The sequence below is a fragment of the Ambystoma mexicanum genome, unplaced genomic scaffold, assembly GCF_040938575.1.
Source record: "Ambystoma mexicanum isolate Mex_15411 unplaced genomic scaffold, UKY_AmexF1_1 Mex_scaf12, whole genome shotgun sequence".
NCBI lineage: Eukaryota > Metazoa > Chordata > Amphibia > Caudata > Ambystomatidae > Ambystoma > Ambystoma mexicanum.
Genome location: NW_027182347.1, coordinates 1055299 through 1078629, shown reverse-complemented (window position 1 = coordinate 1078629; position 23331 = coordinate 1055299).

The following is a 23331-nucleotide window of genomic DNA, read 5'->3' as shown; positions in this document are numbered from 1 at the left end:
CCAACTCCTTCCTATTCCAATCCTGAGATCCTTCCGATATCATGAGATGTGATATCTCAATGATTCTAATATCAAACTTGAGACCCTCCCTATAGCATGAGATGTGATATCCAAGTCCTTCCCATTGCAATCCTGAGACCCTTCATATAGCATGAGATGTGATGTCTCAATGCTTCAAATACCAAACCTGAGACCCTTCCTATAACATGAGATGGGAATATCCAACTCCTTCCCATTCCAATCCTGAGACCCTTCCGATAGCAGAGATGTGATATCTCAATGCTTCTAATATCAAAAATGAGACCCTCCCTATAGCATGATATGTGATATCTGTAAGTCCTTCCCATTCCAATCTTGAGACCCTTCCTATAGCATGAGATGTGATATCTCAATGCTTCTACCAAACCTGAGACCGTTCCTTTAGCATGAGATGTGATATCCAACTCCTTCCCATTCCAATCCTGAGACCCTTCCTATAGCATGAGATGTGATAGCTCAATACTTCTAATACCAAACCTGAGATCCTTCCGATAACATGATTTGTGATATCCAAATCCTTCCCCTTCCAAACCTGAGACCCTCCCTTTAGCATGAGATGTGATATCCAACTCCTTCCCATTCCAATCCTGAGAACCTTCTGATAGCATGAGATGTGATATCTCAATGCTTCTAATACCAAACCTGAGATCCTTCCTATAACATGAGATGTGATATCCAAATCCTTCCCCTTCCAAACCTGAGACCCTCACTTTAGCATGAGATGTGATATCCAACTCCTTCCCATTCCAATCCTGAGACCCTTCTGATAGCATGAGATGTGATATCTCAATGCCTCTTATACCAAACCTGAGATCCTACCTCTAACATGAAATGTGATATCCAACTCTTTCCCCTTCCAAACCTGAGAGCCTTCCTATAGCATGAGATGTGATATCCAAGTCCTTCCCATTCCAATCCTGAGACCCTTCCTATAACATGAGATGTGATATCCAACTCCTTCCCATTCCAACCTGAGACCCTTCCTATAGCATGAGATGGGATATCCCAATGCTAATACCAAACCTGAGACCCATACTATGGCATGAGATGTGATATCAAACTCCTTCCCATTCCAATCCTGAGACCCTTCCTATAGCTTGAGATGTGATATCCAACTCCTTCCCATTCCAGTTCTGAGACCCTTCCTATACCATGAGACTTGATATCTCAATGCTTCTAATACCAAACCTGAGACCGGTCCTATAACATGAGATGTGATATCCAAATCCTTCCCCTTCCAAACCTTAGACCCTTCTTTTATCATGAGATGTGATATCCAACTCCTTCCCATTCCAATCCTGAGATCCTTCCGATATCATGAGATGTGATATCTCAATGCTTCTAATATCAAACTTGAGACCCTCCCTATAGCATGAGATGTGATATCCAAGTCCTTCCCATTGCAATCCTGAGACCCTTCCTATAGCATGAGATGTGATGTCTCAATGCTTCAAATACCAAACCTGAGACCCTTCCTATAACATGAGATGGGAATATCCAACTCCTTCCCATTCCAATCCTGAGACCCTTCCGATAGCAGAGATGTGATATCTCAATGCTTATACCAAACCTGAGATCCTTCCTATAACATGAGATGTGATATCCAACTCCTTCCCATTCCAATCCTGAGACACTTCCTATAGCATGAGATGTGATATCTCACTGCTTATACCAAACCTGAGACCCCTCCTATAGCATGAGATGTGATATCCAACTCCTTCCAATTCCAATCCTGAGACCCTTCCTATAGCATGAGATGTGATATCTCAATGCTTCTAATATCAAACTTGAGACACTCCCTATAGCATGAGATGTGATATCCAAGTCCTTCCCATTCCAATCCTGAGACACTTCCTATAGCATGAGATGTGATGTCTCAATGCTTCTAATACCAAACCTGAGATCCTTCTTATAACATGAGATGTGATATCCAACTCCTTCCATTCCAATCCTGAGACCCTTCCTATAGCATGAGATATGATATCTCAATTCTTATACCAAACCTGAGACCCTTCCTATAACATGAGATGTGATATCCAACTCCTTCCCATTCCAATCCTGAGACCCTTCCTATAGCATGAGATGTGATATCTCAATGCCTCTAATACCAAACCTGAGATCCTTCCTCTAACATGAAATGTGATATCCAACTCCTTCCCTTTCCAAACCTGAGAGCCTATCCATAGCATGAGATGTGATATCCAAGTCCTTCCCATTCCAATCCTTAGACCCTTCCTACAGCATGCAATATGATATCTCAATGATTCTAATAACAATCCTGAGACCCGTCCTATAACATGAGATGGGATATCCAACTCCTTCCCATTCCAATCCTGAGACACTTCCGATAGCAGATTTGTGATATCTCAATGCTTATACCAAACCTGAGACCCTTCCTATAACATGAGATCGGATATCCAACTCCTTCCCGTTCCAAACCTGAGACCCTTCCTTTAGCATGAGATGTGATATCCAGCTCCTTCCCATTCCAATCCTGAGACACTTCCGATAGCATGAGATGTGATATCTCAATGCTTCTAATATCAAAACTGAGACCCTCCCTATAGCATGATATGTGATATCTAAGTCCTTCCCATTCCAATCCTGAGACCCTTCCTATAGCATGAGATGTGATATCTCAATGCTTCTACCAAACCTGAGACCCTTCCTTTAGCATGAGATGTGATATCCAACTCCTTCCCATTCCAATCCTGAGACCCTTCCTATAGCATGAGATGTGATATCTCAATACTTCTAATACCAAACCTGAGATCCTTCCGATAACATGAGATGTGATATCCAAATCCTTACCCTTCCAAACCTGAGACCCTCACTTTAGCATGAGATGGGATATCCAACTCCTTCCCATTCCAATCCTGAGAACCTTCTGATAGCATGAGATGTGATATCTCAATGCTTCTAATACCAAACCTGAGATCCTTCCGATAGCATGAGATGTGATATCTCAATGCTTCTAATACCAAACCTGAGATCCTTCCTATAACATGAGATGTGATATCCAAATCCTTCCCCTTCCAAACCTGAGACCCTCCCTTTAGCATGATATGTGATATCCAACTCCTTCCCATTCCAATCCTGAGACCCTTCAGATAGCATGAGATGTGATATCTCATTGCCTCTAATACCAAACCTGAGATCCTACCTCTAACATGAAATGTGATATCCAACTCTTTCCCCTTCCAAACCTGAGAGCCTTCCTATAGCATGAGTTGTGATATCCAACTCCTTCCAATTCCAACCTGAGACCCTTCCTATAGCATGAGATGTGATATCTCAATGCCTCTAATACCAAACCTGAGATCCTTCCTCTAACATGAAATGTGATATCCAACTCCTTCCCTTTCCAAACCTGAGAGCCTATCTATAGCATGAGATGTGATATCCAAGTCCTTCCCATTCCAATCCTTAGACCCTTCCTACAGCATGCAATATGATATCTCAATGATTCTAATAACAAACCTGAGACCCGTCCTATAACATGAGATGGGATATCCAACTCCTTCCCATTCCAATCCTGAGACACTTCCGATAGCAGAGATGTGATATCTCAATGCTTATACCAACATGAGACCCTTCCTATAACATGAGATGTGATATCCAACTCCTTCCCGTTCCAAACCTGAGACCCTTCCTTTAGCATGAGATGTGATATCCAGCTCCTTCCCATTCCAATCCTGAGACACTTCCGATAGCATGAGATGTGATATCTCAATGCTTCTAATATCAAAACTGAGACCCTCCCTATAGCATGATATGTGATATCTAAGTCCTTCCCATTCCAATCCTGAGACCCTTCCTATAGCATGAGATGTGATATCTCAATGCTTCTACCAAACCTGAGACCCTTCCTTTAGCATGAGATGTGATATCCAACTCGTTCCCATTCCAATCCTGAGACCCTTCCTATAGCATGAGATGTGATATCTCAATACTTCTAATACCAAACCTGAGATCCTTCCGATAACATGAGATGTGATATCCAAATCCTTCCCCTTCCAAACCTGAGACCCTCCCTTTAGCATGAGATGTGATATCCAACTCCTTCCCATTCCTATCCTGAGACCCTTCTGATAGCATGAGATGTGATATCTCAATGCTTCTAATACCAAACCTGAGATCCTTCCTATAACATGAGATGTGATATCCAAATCCTCCCCCTTCCAAACCTGAGACCCTCCCTTTAGCATGAGATGTGATATCCAACTCCTTCCCATTCCAATCCTGAGACCCTTCTGATAGCATGAGATGTGATATCTCAATGCCTCTAATACCAAACCTGAGATCCTACCTCTAACATGAAATGTGATATCCAACTCTTTCCCCTTCCAAACCTGAGAGCCTTCCTATAGCATGAGATGTGATATCCAAGTCCTTCCCATTCCAATCATGAGACCCTTCCTACAGCATGCAATATGATATCTCAATGATTCTAATAACAATCCTGAGACCCGTCCTATAACATGAGATGTGATATCCAACTCCTTCCCATTCCAATCCTGAGACCCTTCCTATAGCATGAGATGTGATATCTCAATACTTCTAATACCAAACCTGAGATCCTTCCGATAACATGAGATGTGATATCCAAATCCTTCCCCTTCCAAACCTGAGACCCTCCCTTTAGCATGAGATGGGATATCCAACTCCTTCCCATTCCAATCCTGAGAACCTTCTGATAGCATGAGATGTGATATCTCAATGCTTCTAATACCAAACCTGAGATCCTTCCGATAGCATGAGATGTGATATCTCAATGCTTCTAATACCAAACCTGAGATCCTTCCTATAACATGAGATGTGATATCCAAATCCTTCCCCTTCCAAACCTGAGACCCTCCCTTTAGCATGAGATGTGATATCCAACTCCTTCCCATTCCAATCCTGAGACCCTTCTGATAGCATGAGATGTGATATCTCATTGCTTCTAATACCAAACCTGAGATCCTACCTCTAACATGAAATGTGATATCCAACTCTTTCCCCTTCAAAACCTGAGAGCCTTCCTATAGCATGAGATGTGATATCCAAGTCCTTCCCATTCCAATCCTGAGACCCTTCCTATAACATGAGATGTGATATCCAACTCCTTCCAATTCCAACCTGAGACCCTTCCTATAGCATGATATGTGATATCTCAATGCCTCTAATACCAAACCTGAGATCCTTCCTCTAACATGAAATGTGATGTCCAACTCCTTCCCTTTCCAAACCTGAGAGCCTATCTATAGCATGAGATGTGATATCCAAGTCCTTCCCATTCCAATCCTTAGACCCTTCCTACAGCATGCAATATGATATCTCAATGATTCTAATAACAAACCTGAGACCCGTCCTATAACATGAGATGGGATATCCAACTCCTTCCCATTCCAATCCTGAGACCCTTCCGATAGCAGAGATGTGATATCTCAATGCTTATACCAACCTGAGACCCTTCCTATAACATGAGATGTGATATCCAACTCCTTCCCGTTCCAAACCTGAGACCCTTCCTTTAGCATGAGATGTGATATCCAGCTCCTTCCCATTCCAATCCTGAGACACTTCCGATAGCATGAGATGTGATATCTCAATGCTTTTAATATCAAAACTGAGACCCTCCCTATAGCATGATATGTGATATCTAAGTCCTTCCCATTCCAATCCTGAGACCCTTCCTATAGCATGAGATGTGATATCTCAATGCTTCTACCAAACCTGAGACCCTTCCTTTAGCATAAGATGTGATATCCAACTCGTTCCCATTCCAATCCTGAGACCCTTCCTATAGCATGAGATGTGATATCTCAATACTTCTAATACCAAACCTGAGATCCTTCCGATAACATGAGATGTGATATCCAAATCCCTCCCCTTCCAAACCTGAGACCCTCCCTTTAGCATGAGATGTGATATCCAACTCCTTCCCATTCCTATCCTGAGACCCTTCTGATAGCATTTGATGTGATATCTCAATGCTTCTAATACCAAACCTGAGATCCTTCCTATAACATGAGATGTGATATCCAAATCCTTCCCCTTCCAACCTTGAGACCCTCCCTTTAGCATGAGATGTGATATCCAACTCCTTCCCATTCCAATCCTGAGACCCTTCTGATAGCATGAGATGTGATATCTCAATGCCTCTAATACCAAACCTGAGATCCTACCTCTAACATGAAATGTGATATCCAACTCTTTCCCCTTCCAAACCTGAGAGCCTTCCTATAGCATGAGATGTGATATCCAAGTCCTTCCCATTCCAATCATGAGACCCTTCCTATAACATGAGATGGGATATCCAACTCCTTCCCATTCCAATCCTGAGACCCTTCCGATAGCAGAGATGTGATATCTCAATGCTTATACCAAACCTGAGACCCTTCCTACGGCATGAGATGTCATATACAACTCCTTCCCATTCCAATCCTGAGACCCTTCCTATAGCATGAGATGTGATGTCTCAATGCTTCTAATACCAAACCTGAGATCCTTCGTATAACATGAGATGTGATATCCAACTCCTTCCCATTCCAATCCTGAGACCCTTCCTATAGCATGAGATGTGATATCCAACTCCTTCCCATTCCAATCCTGAGACCCTTCCTAAAGCATGAGATGTGATATCTCAATGCTTCTAATACCAAACCTGAGACTCTTCCTATAACATGAGATGGGATATCCAACTCCTTCCCATTCCAATCCTGAGACCCTTACGATAGCAGAGATGTGATATCTCAATGCTTATACCAAACCTGAGACCCTTCCTACGGCATGAGATGTCATATACAACTCCTTCCCATTCCAATCCTGAGAACCTTCCTATAGCATGAGATGTGATATCTCAATGCTTATACCATACCTGAGACCCTTCATATAGCATGAGATGTGATATCCAACTCCTTCCCATTCCAATCCTGAGACCCTTCCTATAGCATGAGATGTGATGTCTCAATGCTTCTAATACCAAACCTGAGATCCTTCCTAAAACATGAGATGTGATATCCAACTCCTTCCATTCCAATCCTGAGACCCTTCCTATAGCATGAGATGTGATATCTCAATGCTTCTAATATCAAACTTGAGACCCTCCCTATAGCATGAGATGTGATATCCAAGTCCTTCCCATTCCAATCCTGAGACACTTCCTATAGCATGAGATGTGATATCTCATTGCTTCTAATACCATACCTGAGACTCTTCCTATAACATGAGATGGGATATCCAACTCCTTCCCATTCCAATCCTGAGACCCTTCCAAAAGCACAGATGTGATATCTCAATGCTTATACCAAACCTGAGACCCTTGCTATGGCATGAGATGTCATATACATATCCTTCCCTTTCCAATCCTGAGACCCTTCCTATAGCATGAGATGTGATATCTCAATGCTTATACCAAACCTGAGACCCTTCCTATAGCATGAGATGTGATATCTAACTCCTTCCCATTCCAATCCTGAGACCCTTCCTATAGCATGAGATGTGATATCTCAATGCCTCTAATACCAAACCTGAGATCCTTCCTCTAACATGAAATGTAATATCCAACTCCTTCCCTTTCCAAACCTGAGAGCCTACCTATAGCATGAGATGTGATATCCAAGTCCTTCCAATTCCAATCCTTAGACCCTTCCTATAGCATGCAATATGATATCTCAATGATTCTAATAACAAACCTGAGACCCGTCCTATAACATGAGATGGGATATCCAACTCCTTCCCATTCCAATCCTGAGACCCTTCCGATAGCAGAGATGTGATATCTCAATGCTTATACCAAACCTGAGACCCTTCCTACGGCATGAGATGTCATATACAACTCCTTCCCATTCCAATCCTGAGACCCTTCCTATAGCATGAGATGTGATATCTCAATGCTTATACCAAACCTGAGACCCTTCATATAGCATGAGATGTGATATCCAACTCCTTCCCATTACAATCCTGAGACCCTTCCTATAGCATGAGATGTGATGTCTCAATGCTTCTAATACCAAACCTGAGATCCTTCCTATAACATGAGATGTGATATCCAACTCCTTCCATTCCAATCCTGAGACCCTTCCTATAGCATGAGATGTGATATCTCAATGCTTCTAATATCAAACTTGAGACCCTCCCTATAGCATGAGATGTGATATCCAATTCCTTCCCATTCCAATCCTGAGACACTTCCTATAGCATGAGATGTGATATCTCAATGCTTCTAATACCAAACCTGAGACTCTTCCTATAACATGAGATGGGATATCCAACTCCTTCCGATTCCAATCCTGAGACCCTTCCAAAAGCAGAGATGTGATATCTCAATGCTTATACCAAACCTGAGACCCTTCCTATGGCATGAGATGTCATATACATATCCTTCCCATTCCAATCCTGAGACCCTTCCTATAGCATGAGATGTGATATCTCAATGCTTATACCAAACCTGAGACCCTTCCTATAGCATGAGATGTGATATCCAACTCCTTCCCATTCCAATCCTGAGACCCTTCCTATAGCATGAGATGTGATATCTCAATGCCTCTAATACCAAACCTGAGATCCTTCCTCTAACATGAAATGTGATATCCAACTCCTTCCCTTTCCAAACCTGAGAGCCTACCTATAGCATGAGATGTGATATCCAAGTCCTTCCCATTCCAATCCTTAGACACTTCCTATAGCATGCAATATGATATCTCAATGATTCTAATAACAAACCTGAGACCCGTCCTATAACATGAGATGTGATATCCAACTCCTTCCCATTCCAAACCTGAGACCCTTCCTATAGCATATGTGATATCCAACTCCTTCCAATTCCAAACATGAGACCCTTCCCATAGCAAGAATGTAATATCCAACTCCTTCCCATTCCAATCCTGAGACCATTCCTATAGCATGAGATGTGATATCTCAATGCTTCTAATACCAAACCTGAGATCCTTCCTATGACATGAGATGTGATATCCAATTCCTTCCCATTCCAAACCTGAGACCCTTCCTACAGCATGCGATGTGATATCTCAATGCTTCTAATACCAAACCTGAGACCAGTCCTATAACATGAGATGGGATATCCAACTCCTTCCCGTTCCAATCCTGAGACACTTCCGATTGCAGAGATGTGATATCTCAATGCTTATACCAAACCTGAGACCCTTCCTATAACATGAGATGTGATATCCAACTCCTTCCCGTTCCAAACCTGAGACCCTTCCTATAGCATGAGATGTGATATCCAACTCCTTCCCATTCCAATCCTGAGACCCTTCCGATAGCATGAGATGTGATATCTCAAAGCCTCTAATACCAAACCTGAGATCCTTCCTATAACATGTGATGTGATATTCAAATCCTTCCCCTTCCAAACCTGAGACCCTCCCTTTAGCATGAGATGTGATATCCAACTCCTTCCCATTCCAATCCTGAGACCCTTATGATAGCATGAGATGTGATATCTCAATGCCTCTAATACCAAACCTGAGATACTTCCGATAGCATGAGATGTGATATCTCAATGCTTCTAATACCAAACCTGAGATCCTTCCTATAACATGAGATGTGATATCCAAATCCTTCCCCTGCCAAACCTGAGACCCTCCCTTTAGCATGAGATGTGATATCCAACTCCTTCCCATTCCAATCCTGAGACCCTTCGGATAGCATGAGATGTGATATCTCAATGCCTCTAATACCAAAAATGAGATCCTACCTCTAACATGAAATGTGACATCCAACTCCTTCCCTTTCCAAACCTGAGACCCGGCCTATAGCATGAGATGGGATATCCAAGTCCTTCCCATTCCAATCCTGAGACCGTTCCTATAGCATGAGATGTGATATCTCAATGCTTCTACCAAACCTGAGACCCTTCCTATAGCATGAGATGTGATATCCAACTTCTTCCCATTCCAATCATGAGACCCTTCCTATAACATGAGATGTGATGTCTCAATGCTTCTAATACCAAACCTGAGATCTTTCCTATAACATGAGATGTGATATCCAACTCCTTCCCATCCTAATCCTGAGACACTTCCGATTGCAGAGATGTGATGTCTCAATGCTTCTAATACCAAACCTGAGATCTTTCCTTAAACATGAGATGTGATATCCAACTCCTTCCCGTTCCAAACCTGAGACCCTTCCTATAGCATGAGATGTGATATCTCAATGCTTCTAATACCAAACCTGAGATCCTTCCTATAACATGTGATGTGATATTCAAATCCTTCCCCTTCCAAACCTGAGACCCTCCCTTTAGCATGAGATGTGATATCCAACTCCTTCCCATTCCAATCCTGAGACCCTTACGATAGCATGAGATGTGATATCTCAATGCCACTAATACCAAACCTGAGATACTTCCGATAGCATGAGATGTGATATCTCAATGCTTCTAATACAAAACCTGAGATCCTTCCTATAACATGAGATGTGATATCCAAATCCTTCCCCTTCCAAACCTGAGACCCTCCCTTTAGCATGAGATGTGATATCCAACTCCTTCCCATTCCAATCCTGAGACCCTTCCTATAGCATGAGATGTGATGTCTCAATGCTTCTAATACCAAACCTGAGATCCTTCCTAAAACATGAGATGTGATATCCAACTCCTTCCATTCCAATCCTGAGACCCTTCCTATAGCATGAGATGTGATATCTCAATGCTTCTAATATCAAACTTGAGACCCTCCCTATAGCATGAGATGTGATATCCAAGTCCTTCCCATTCCAATCCTGAGACACTTCCTATAGCATGAGATGTGATATCTCAATGCTTCTAATACCAAACCTGAGACTCTTCCTATAACATGAGATGGGATATCCAACTCCTTCCCATTCCAATCCTGAGACCCTTCCAAAAGCACAGATGTGATATCTCAATGCTTATACCAAACCTGAGACCCTTCCTATGGCATGAGATGTCATATACATATCCTTCCCATTCCAATCCTGAGACCCTTCCTATAGCATGAGATGTGATATCTCAATGCTTATACCAAACCTGAGACCCTTCCTATAGCATGAGATGTGATATCTAACTCCTTCCCATTCCAATCCTGAGACCCTTCCTATAGCATGAGATGTGATATCTCAATGCCTCTAATACCAAACCTGAGATCCTTCCTCTAACATGAAATGTGATATCCAACTCCTTCCCTTTCCAAACCTGAGAGCCTACCTATAGCATGAGATGTGATATCCAAGTCCTTCCAATTCCAATCCTTAGACCCTTCCTATAGCATGCAATATGATATCTCAATGATTCTAATAACAAACCTGAGACCCGTCCTATAACATGAGATGGGATATCCAACTCCTTCCCATTCCAATCCTGAGACCCTTCCGATAGCAGAGATGTGATATCTCAATGCTTATACCAAACCTGAGACCCTTCCTACGGCATGAGATGTCATATACAACTCCTTCCCATTCCAATCCTGAGACCCTTCCTATAGCATGAGATGTGATATCTCAATGCTTATACCAAACCTGAGACCCTTCATATAGCATGAGATGTGATATCCAACTCCTTCCCATTACAATCCTGAGACCCTTCCTATAGCATGAGATGTGATGTCTCAATGCTTCTAATACCAAACCTGAGATCCTTCCTATAACATGAGATGTGATATCCAACTCCTTCCATTCCAATCCTGAGACCCTTCCTATAGTATGAGATGTGATATCTCAATGCTTCTAATATCAAACTTGAGACCCTCCCTATAGCATGAGATGTGATATCCAATTCCTTCCCATTCCAATCCTGAGACACTTCCTATAGCATGAGATGTGATATCTCAATGCTTCTAATACCAAACCTGAGACTCTTCCTATAACATGAGATGGGATATCCAACTCCTTCCGATTCCAATCCTGAGACCCTTCCAAAAGCAGAGATGTGATATCTCAATGCTTATACCAAGCCTGAGACCCTTCCTATGGCATGAGAGGTCATATACATATCCTTCCCATTCCAATCCTGAGACCCTTCCTATAGCATGAGATGTGATATCTCAATGCTTATACCAAACCTGAGACCCTTCCTATAGCATGAGATGTGATATCCAACTCCTTCCCATTCCAATCCTGAGACCCTTCCTATAGCATGAGATGTGATATCTCAATGCCTCTAATACCAAACCTGAGATCCTTCCTCTAACATGAAATGTGATATCCAACTCCTTCCCTTTCCAAACCTGAGAGCCTACCTATAGCATGAGATGTGATATCCAAGTCCTTCCCATTCCAATCCTTAGACCCTTCCTATAGCATGCAATATGATATCTCAATGATTCTAATAACAAACCTGAGACCCGTCCTATAACATGAGATGGGATATCCAACTCCTTCCCATTCCAATCCTGAGACACTTCCGATAGCAGAGATGTGATATCTCAATGCTTATACCAAACCTAAGACCCTTCCTATAACATGAGATGTGATATCCAACTCCTTCCCATTCCAAACCTGAGACCCTTCCTATAGCATATGTGATATCCAACTCCTTCCAATTCCAAACATGAGACCCTTCCCATAGCAAGAATGTAATATCCAACTCCTTCCCATTCCAATCCTGAGACCATTCCTATAGCATGAGATGTGATATCTCAATGCTTCTAATACCAAACCTGAGATCCTTCCTATGACATGAGATGTGATATCCAATTCCTTCCCATTCCAAACCTGAGACCCTTCCTACAGCATGCGATGTGATATCTCAATGCTTCTAATACCAAACCTGAGACCAGTCCTATAACATGAGATGGGATATCCAACTCCTTCCCGTTCCAATCCTGAGACACTTCCGATTGCAGAGATGTGATATCTCAATGCTTATACCAAACCTGAGACCCTTCCTATAACATGAGATGTGATATCCAACTCCTTCCCGTTCCAAACCTGAGACCCTTCCTATAGCATGAGATGTGATATCCAACTCCTTCCCGTTCCAAACCTGAGACCCTTCCTATAGCATGAGATGTGATATCTAACTCCTTCCCATTCCAATCCTGAGACCCTTCCTATAGCATGAGATGTGATATCTCAATGCCTCTAATACCAAACCTGAGATCCTTCCTCTAACATGAAATGTGATATCCAACTCCTTCCCTTTCCAAACCTGAGAGCCTACCTATAGCATGAGATGTGATATCCAAGTCCTTCCAATTCCAATCCTTAGACCCTTCCTATAGCATGCAATATGATATCTCAATGATTCTAATAACAAACCTGAGACCCGTCCTATAACATGAGATGGGATATCCAACTCCTTCCCATTCCAATCCTGAGACCCTTCCGATAGCAGAGATGTGATATCTCAATGCTTATACCAAACCTGAGACCCTTCCTACGGCATGAGATGTCATATACAACTCCTTCCCATTCCAATCCTGAGACCCTTCCTATAGCATGAGATGTGATATCTCAATGCTTATACCAAACCTGAGACCCTTCATATAGCATGAGATGTGATATCCAACTCCTTCCCATTACAATCCTGAGACCCTTCCTATAGCATGAGATGTGATGTCTCAATGCTTCTAATACCAAACCTGAGATCCTTCCTATAACATGAGATGTGATATCCAACTCCTTCCATTCCAATCCTGAGACCCTTCCTATAGTATGAGATGTGATATCTCAATGCTTCTAATATCAAACTTGAGACCCTCCCTATAGCATGAGATGTGATATCCAATTCCTTCCCATTCCAATCCTGAGACACTTCCTATAGCATGAGATGTGATATCTCAATGCTTCTAATACCAAACCTGAGACTCTTCCTATAACATGAGATGGGATATCCAACTCCTTCCGATTCCAATCCTGAGACCCTTCCAAAAGCAGAGATGTGATATCTCAATGCTTATACCAAACCTGAGACCCTTCCTATGGCATGAGAGGTCATATACATATCCTTCCCATTCCAATCCTGAGACCCTTCCTATAGCATGAGATGTGATATCTCAATGCTTATACCAAACCTGAGACCCTTCCTATAGCATGAGATGTGATATCCAACTCCTTCCCATTCCAATCCTGAGACCCTTCCTATAGCATGAGATGTGATATCTCAATGCCTCTAATACCAAACCTGAGATCCTTCCTCTAACATGAAATGTGATATCCAACTCCTTCCCTTTCCAAACCTGAGAGCCTACCTATAGCATGAGATGTGATATCCAAGTCCTTCCCATTCCAATCCTTAGACCCTTCCTATAGCATGCAATATGATATCTCAATGATTCTAATAACAAACCTGAGACCCGTCCTATAACATGAGATGGGATATCCAACTCCTTCCCATTCCAATCCTGAGACACTTCCGATAGCAGAGATGTGATATCTCAATGCTTATACCAAACCTGAGACCCTTCCTATAACATGAGATGTGATATCCAACTCCTTCCCATTCCAAACCTGAGACCCTTCCTATAGCATATGTGATATCCAACTCCTTCCAATTCCAAACATGAGACCCTTCCCATAGCAAGAATGTAATATCCAACTCCTTCCCATTCCAATCCTGAGACCATTCCTATAGCATGAGATGTGATATCTCAATGCTTCTAATACCAAACCTGAGATCCTGCCTATGACATGAGATGTGATATCCAATTCCTTCCCATTCCAAACCTGAGACCCTTCCTACAGCATGCGATGTGATATCTCAATGCTTCTAATACCAAACCTGAGACCAGTCCTATAACATGAGATGGGATATCCAACTCCTTCCCGTTCCAATCCTGAGACACTTCCGATTGCAGAGATGTGATATCTCAATGCTTATACCAAACCTGAGACCCTTCCTATAACATGAGATGTGATATCCAACTCCTTCCCGTTCCAAACCTGAGACCCTTCCTATAGCATGAGATGTGATATCCAACTCCTTCCCATTCCAATCCTGAGACCCTTCCGATAGCATGAGATGTGATATCTCAAAGCCTCTAATACCAAACCTGAGATCCTTCCTATAACATGTGATGTGATATTCAAATCCTTCCCCTTCCAAACCTGAGACCCTCCCTTTAGCATGAGATGTGATATCCAACTCCTTCCCATTCCAATCCTGAGACCCTTATGATAGCATGAGATGTGATATCTCAATGCCTCTAATACCAAACCTGAGATACTTCCGATAGCATGAGATGTGATATCTCAATGCTTCTAATACCAAACCTGAGATCCTTCCTATAACATGAGATGTGATATCCAAATCCTTCCCCTGCCAAACCTGAGACCCTCCCTTTAGCATGAGATGTGATATCCAACTCCTTCCCATTCCAATCCTGAGACCGTTCCTATAGCATGAGATGTGATATCTCAATGCTTCTACCAAACCTGAGACCCTTCCTATAGCATGAGATGTGATATCCAACTTCTTCCCATTCCAATCATGAGACCCTTCCTATAACATGAGATGTGATGTCTCAATGCTTCTAATACCAAACCTGAGATCTTTCCTATAACATGAGATGTGATATCCAACTCCTTCCCATCCTAATCCTGAGACACTTCCGATTGCAGAGATGTGATGTCTCAATGCTTCTAATACCAAACCTGAGATCTTTCCTTAAACATGAGATGTGATATCCAACTCCTTCCCGTTCCAAACCTGAGACCCTTCCTATAGCATGAGATGTGATATCTCAATGCTTCTAATACCAAACCTGAGATCCTTCCTATAACATGTGATGTGATATTCAAATCCTTCCCCTTCCAAACCTGAGACCCTCCCTTTAGCATGAGATGTGATATCCAACTCCTTCCCATTCCAATCCTGAGACCCTTACGATAGCATGAGATGTGATATCTCAATGCCTCTAATACCAAACCTGAGATACTTCCGATAGCATGAGATGTGATATCTCAATGCTTCTAATACAAAACCTGAGATCCTTCCTATAACATGAGATGTGATATCCAAATCCTTCCCCTTCCAAACCTGAGACCCTCCCTTTAGCATGAGATGTGATATCCAACTCCTTCCCATTCCAATCCTGAGACCCTTCTGATAGCATGAGATGTGATATCTCAATGCCTCTAATACCAAACCTGAGATCCTACCTCTAACATGAAATGTGATATCCAACTCCTCCCCTTTCCAAACCTGAGACCCTGCCTATAGCATGTGATGTGATATCTCAATGCTTATACCAAACCTGAGACCCTTCCTATGGCATGAGATGTCATATACAACTCCTTCCCAATCCAATCCTGAGACCCTTCCTATAGCATGAGATGTGATATCTCAATGCTTATACCAAACTGAGACCCTTCCTATAGCATGAGATGTGATATCCAACTTCTTCCCATTCCAATTCTGAGACCCTTCCTATAACATGAGATGTGATGTCTCAATGCTTCTAATACCAAACCTGAGATCTTTCCTATAACATGAGATGTGATATCCAACGCCTTCCCATCCCAATCCTGAGACACTTCCGATTGCAGTGATGTGATGTCTCAATGCTTCTAATACCAAACCTGAGATCTTTCCTATAACATGAGATGTGATATCCAACTCCTTCCCGTTCCAAACCTGAGACCCTTCCTATAGCATGAGATGTGATATCCAACTCCTTCCCATTCCAATCCTGAGACCATTCCGATAGCATGAGATGTGATATCTCAATGCTTCTAATACCAAACCTGAGATCCTTCCTATAACATGTGATGTGATATTCAAATCCTTCCCCTTCCAAACCTGAGACCCTCCCTTTAGCATGAGATGTGATATCCAACTCCTTCCCATTCCAATCCTGAGACCCTTATGATAGCATGAGATGTAATATTTCAATGCCTCTAATACCAAACCTGAGATACTTCCGATAGCATGAGATGTGATATCTCAATGCTTCTAATACCAAACCTGAGATCCTTCCTATAACATGAGATGTGATATCCAAATCCTTCCCCTTCCAAACCTGAGACCCTACCTTTAGCATGAGATGTGATATCCAACTCCTTCCCATTCCAATCCTGAGACCCTTCTGATAGCATGAGATGCGATATCCAAGTCCTTCCCATTCCAATCCTGAGACCCTTCCTATAGCATGTGATGTGATATCTCAATGCTTATACCAAACCTGAGACCCTTCCTATGGCATGAGATGTCATATACAACTCCTTCCCATTCCAATCCTGAGACCCTTCCTATAGCATGAGATGTGATATCTCAATGCTTATGCCAAACCTGAGACCCTTCCTATAGCATGAGATGTGATATCCAACTTCTTCCCATTCTAATCCTGAGACCCTTCCTATAACATGAGATGTGATGTCTCAATGCTTCTAATACCAAACCTGAAATCTTTCCTATAACATGAGATGTGATATCCAACTCCTTCCCATTCCAATCCTGAGACCCTTCCTATAGCATGAGATGTGATATCCAACTCCATCCCATTCCAATCCTGAGACCCTTCCTATAGCATGAGATGTGATATCTCAATACTTCTAATACCAAACCTGAGATCCTTCCGATAACATAAGATGTGATATCTCAATGCTTCTAATACCAAACCTGAGATCCTTCCTATAACATGAGATGTGATATCCAAATCCTTCCCCTTCCAAACCTGAGACCCTCCCTTTAGCATGAGATGTGATATCCAACTCCTTCCCATTCCAATCCTGAGACCCTTCTGATAGCATGAGATGTGATATCTCAATGCCTCTAATACCAAACCTGAGATCCTACCTCTAACATGAAATGTGATATCCAACTCTTTCCCCTTCCAAACCTGAGAGCCTACCTATAGCATGAGATGTGATATCCAAGTCCTTCCCATTCCAATCCTGAGACCCTTCCTATAACATGAGATGTGATATCAAACTCCTTCCCATTCCAATCCTGAGACCCTTCCTATAGAATGAGATGTGATATCCAACTCCTTCCCATTCCAATTCGGAGACCCTTCCTATACCATGAGATTTGATATCTCAATGCTTCTAATACCAAACCTGAGACCCGTCCTATAACATGAGATGTGATATCCAAATCCTTCCCCTTCCAAACCTTAGACCCTTCCTTTATCATGAGATGTGATATCCAACTCCTTCCCATTCCAATCCTGAGACCCTCCCTATAGCATGAGATGTGATATCCAAGTCCTTCCCATTCCAATCCTGAGACCCTTCCTATAGCATGAGATGTGATATCTCAATGCTTCTAATACCAAACCTGAGACCCTTCCTATAACATGAGATGGGAATATCCAACTCCCTCACATTCCAATCCTGAGACCCTTCCGATAACAGAGATGTGATATCTCAATGCTTATACCAAACCTGAGATCATTCCTATAACATGAGATGTGATATCCAACTTCTTCCCATTCCAATCCTGAGACCCTTCCTATAACATGAGATGTGATATCCAACTCCTTCCCATTACAACCAGAGACCCTTCCTGTAGCATGAGATGGGATATCCAACTCCTTCCAAATCCAATCCTGATAACCTTCCGATAGCATGAGATGTGATATCCCAATGCTTCTACCAAACCTGAGACCCATACTATGGCATGAGATGTGATATCAAACTCCTTCCCATTCCAATCCTGAGACCCTTCCTATAGAATGAGATGTGATATCCAACTCCTTCCCATTCCAATTCTGAGACCCTTCCTATACCATGAGATTTGATATCTCAATGCTTCTAATACCAAACCTGAGACCCGTCCTATAACATGAGATGTGATATCCAAATCCTTCCCCTTCCAAACCTTAGACCCTTCCTTTATCATGAGATGTGATATCCAACTCCTTCCCATTCCAATCCTGAGACCCTCCCTATAGCATGAGATGTGATATCCAAGTCCTTCCCATTCCAATCCTGAGACCCTTCCTATAGCATGAGATGTGATATCTCAATGCTTCTAATACCAAACCTGAGACCCTTCCTATAACATGAGATGGGAATATCCAACTCCCTCACATTCCAATCCTGAGACCCTTCCGATAACAGAGATGTGATATCTCAATGCTTATACCAAACCTGAGATCCTTCCTATAACATGAGATGTGATATCCAACTTCTTCCCATTCCAATCCTGAGACAGTTCCTATAGCATGAGATGTGATATCTCACTGCTTATACCAAACCTGAGACCCTTCCTATAGCATGAGATGTGATATCCAACTCCTTCCCATTCCAATCCTGAGACCCTTCCTATAGCATGAGATGTGATATCTCAATGCTTCTAATACCAAACCTGAGACTCTTCCTATAACATGAGATGGGATATCCAACTCCTTCCCATTCCAATCCTGAGACCCTTCCGATAGCAGAGATGTGATATCTCAATGCTTATACCAAACCTGAGACCCTTCCTACGGCATGAGATGTCATATACAACTCCTTCCCATTCCAATCCTGAGACCCTTCCTATAGCATGAGATGTGATATCTCAATGCTTATACCAAACCTGAGACCCTTCATATAGCATGAGATGTGATATCCAACTCCTTCTCATTCCAATCCTGAGACCCTTCCTATAGCATGAGATGTGATGTCTCAATGCTTCTAATACCAAACCAGAGATCCTTCCTAAAACATGAGATGTGATATCCAACTTCTTCCCATTCCAATCCTGAGACAGTTCCTATAGCATGAGATGTGATATCTCACTGCTTATACCAAACCTGAGACCCTTCCTATAGCATGAGATGTGATATCCAACTCCTTCCCATTCCAATCCTGAGACCCTTCCTATAGCATGAGATGTGATATCTCAATGCTTCTAATACCAAACCTGAGACCCTTCCTATAACATGAGATGGGAATATCCAACTCCCTCACATTCCAATCCTGAGACCCTTCCGATAACAGAGATGTGATATCTCAATGCTTATACCAAACCTGAGATCCTTCCTATAACATGAGATGTGATATCCAACTTCTTCCCATTCCAATCCTGAGACAGTTCCTATAGCATGAGATGTGATATCTCACTGCTTATACCAAACCTGAGACCCTTCCTATAGCATGAGATGTGATATCCAACTCCTTCCCATTCCAATCCTGAGACCCTTCCTATAGCATGAGATGTGATATCTCAATGCTTCTAATACCAAACCTGAGACTCTTCCTATAACATGAGATGGGATATCCAACTCCTTCCCATTCCAATCCTGAGACCCTTCCGATAGCAGAGATGTGATATCTCAATGCTTATACCAAACCTGAGACCCTTCCTACGGCATGAGATGTCATATACAACTCCTTCCCATTCCAATCCTGAGACCCTTCCTATAGCATGAGATGTGATATCTCAATGCTTATACCAAACCTGAGACCCTTCATATAGCATGAGATGTGATATCCAACTCCTTCCCATTCCAATCCTGAGACCCTTCCTATAGCATGAGATGTGATGTCTCAATGCTTCTAATACCAAACCTGAGATCCTTCCTAAAACATGAGATGTGATATCCAACTCCTTCCATTCCAATCCTGAGACCCTTCCTATAGCATGAGATGTGATATCTCAATGCTTCTAATATCAAACTTGAGACCTCCCTATAGCATGAGATGTGATATCCAAGTCCTTCCCATTCCAATCCTGAGACCATTCCTATAGCATGAGATGTGATATCTCAATACTTCTAATACCAAACCTGAGATCCTTACGATAACATGAGATGTGATATCCAAATCCTTCCCCTTCCAAACCTGAGACCCTCCCTTTAGCTTGAGATGTGATATCCAACTCCTTCCGATTCCAATCCTGAGACCATTCTGATAGCATGAGATGTGATATCTCAATGCTTCTAATACCAAACCTGAGATCCTTCCGATAGCATGAGATGTGATATCTAAATGCTTCTAATACCAAACCTGAGATCCTTCCTATAACATGAGATGTGATATCCAAATCCTTCCCCTTCCAAACCTGAGACCCTCCCTTTAGCATGAGATGTGATATCCAACTCCTTCCCATTCCAATCCTGAGACCCTTCTGATAGCATGAGATGTGATATCTCAATGCCTCTAATACCAAACCTGAGATCCTACCTCTAACATGAAATGTGATATCCAACTCTTTCCCCTTCCAAACCTGAGAGCCTTCCTATAGCATGAGATGTGATATCCAAGTCCTTCCCATTCCAATCCTGAGACCCTTCCTATAACATGAGATGTGATATCCAACTCCTTCCCATTCCAACCTGAGACCCTTCCTATAGCATGAGATGGGATATCCAACTCCTTGGAATTCCAATCCTGATACCCTTCCGATAGCATGAGATGTGATATCCCAATGCTTATACCAAACCTGAGACCCATACTATTGCATGAGATGTGATATCAAACTCCTTCCCATTCCAATCCTGAGACCCTTCCTATAGCTTGAGATGTGATATCCAACTCCTTCTCATTCCAATTCTGAGACCCTTCCTATACCATGAGACTTGATATCTCAGTGCTTCTAATACCAAACCTGAGACCCGTCCTATAACATGAGATGTGATATCCAAATCCTTCCCCTTCCCAACCTTAGACCCTTCCTTTATCATGAGATGTGATATCCAACTCCTTCCCATTCCAATCCTGAGACCCTTCCGATATCATGAGATGTGATATCTCAATGCTTCTAATATCCAACTTGAGACCCTCCCTATAGCATGAGATGTGATATCCAAGTCCTTCCCATTCCAATCCTGAGACCCTTCCTATAGCATGAGATGTGATATCTCAATGCTTCTAATCCCAAACCTGAGACCCTTCCTATAACATGAGATGGGAATATCAAACTCCTTCCCATTCCAATCCTGAGACCCTTCCGATAGAAGAGATGTGATATCTCAATGCTTATACCAAACCTGAGATCCTTCCTATAGCATGAGATGTGATATCCTACTCCTTCCCATTCCAATCCAGAGACCCTTCCTATAGCATGAGATGTGATATCTCAATGCTTCTAATATCAAACTTGAGACCTTCCCTATAGCATGAGATGTGATATCCAAGTCCTTCCCATTCCAATCCTGAGACACTTCCTATAGCATGAGATGTGATATCTCAATGCTTCTAATACCAAACCTGAGACTCTTCCTATAACATGAGATGGGATATCCAACTCCTTCCCATTCCAATCCTGAGACCCTTCCGATAGCAGAGATGTGATATCTCAAAGCTTATACCAAACCTGAGACCCTTCCTATGGCTTGAGATGTCATATACAACTCCTTCCCATTCCAATCCTGAGACCCTTCCGATAGCATGAGATGTGATATCTCAATGCTTATACCAAACCTGAGACCCTTCCTATAGCATGAGATGTGATATCCAACTCCTTCCCATTCCAATCCTGAGACCCTTCCTATAGCATGAGATGTGATATCTCAATGCTTCTAATACCAAACCTGAGATCCTTCGTTTAACATGAGATGTGATATCCAACTCCTTCCATTCCAATCCTGAGACCCTTCCTATAGCATGAGATGTGATATCTCAATGCTTATACCAAACCTGAGACCCTTCCTATAGCATGAGATGTGATATCCAACTCCTTCCCATTCCAATCCTGAGACCCTTCCTATAGCATGAGATGTGATATCTCAATGCCTCTAATACCAAACCTGAGATCCTTCCTCTAACATGAAATGTGATATCCAACTCCTTCCCTTTCCAAACCTGAGAGCCTATCCATAGCATGAGATGTGATATCCAAGTCCTTCCCATTCCAATCCTTAGACCCTTCCTACAGCATGCAATATGATATCTCAATGATTCTAATAACAATCCTGAGACCCGTCCTATAACATGAGATGGGATATCCAACTCCTTCCCATCCCAATCCTGAGACACTTCCGATTGCAGAGATGTGATATCTCAATGATTATACCAAACCTGAAACTCTTCCTATAACTTGAGATGTGATATCTGTTAGGAAAGATTTAATAATTGTAGGTAATTTTCCTTCCATGTGGCAACCCCTAAACTTTTTGCTGTTGTTTTTCACCTTGTTCTCGACTTTGCCAGAGAAGTGCAGCTTTCTGCCGCACTCCTCTGGGATTTCGCTCCTTTCTTACGGGGAAACTGACATGCCCTTAAGACAGTCAGTACCGGGAAACGCTGTTTTCCGTAGTTTCTTTTATCATGTTGCGGCTTTCGTGCAACATGACACAAGAGGGCACTGTAAGCTAAGTTGCTGCTCTCTTGGGATTCTAGCCTTCTACAGGCCCTAGATACTCTTTCAGGATTGTAACTGATCGGTGCAAGTGATTCACGGACGGGAATGGTGGCAGCGATCGTTTCTTGTGTTTTGAGCTCCTTTTGGCGTTC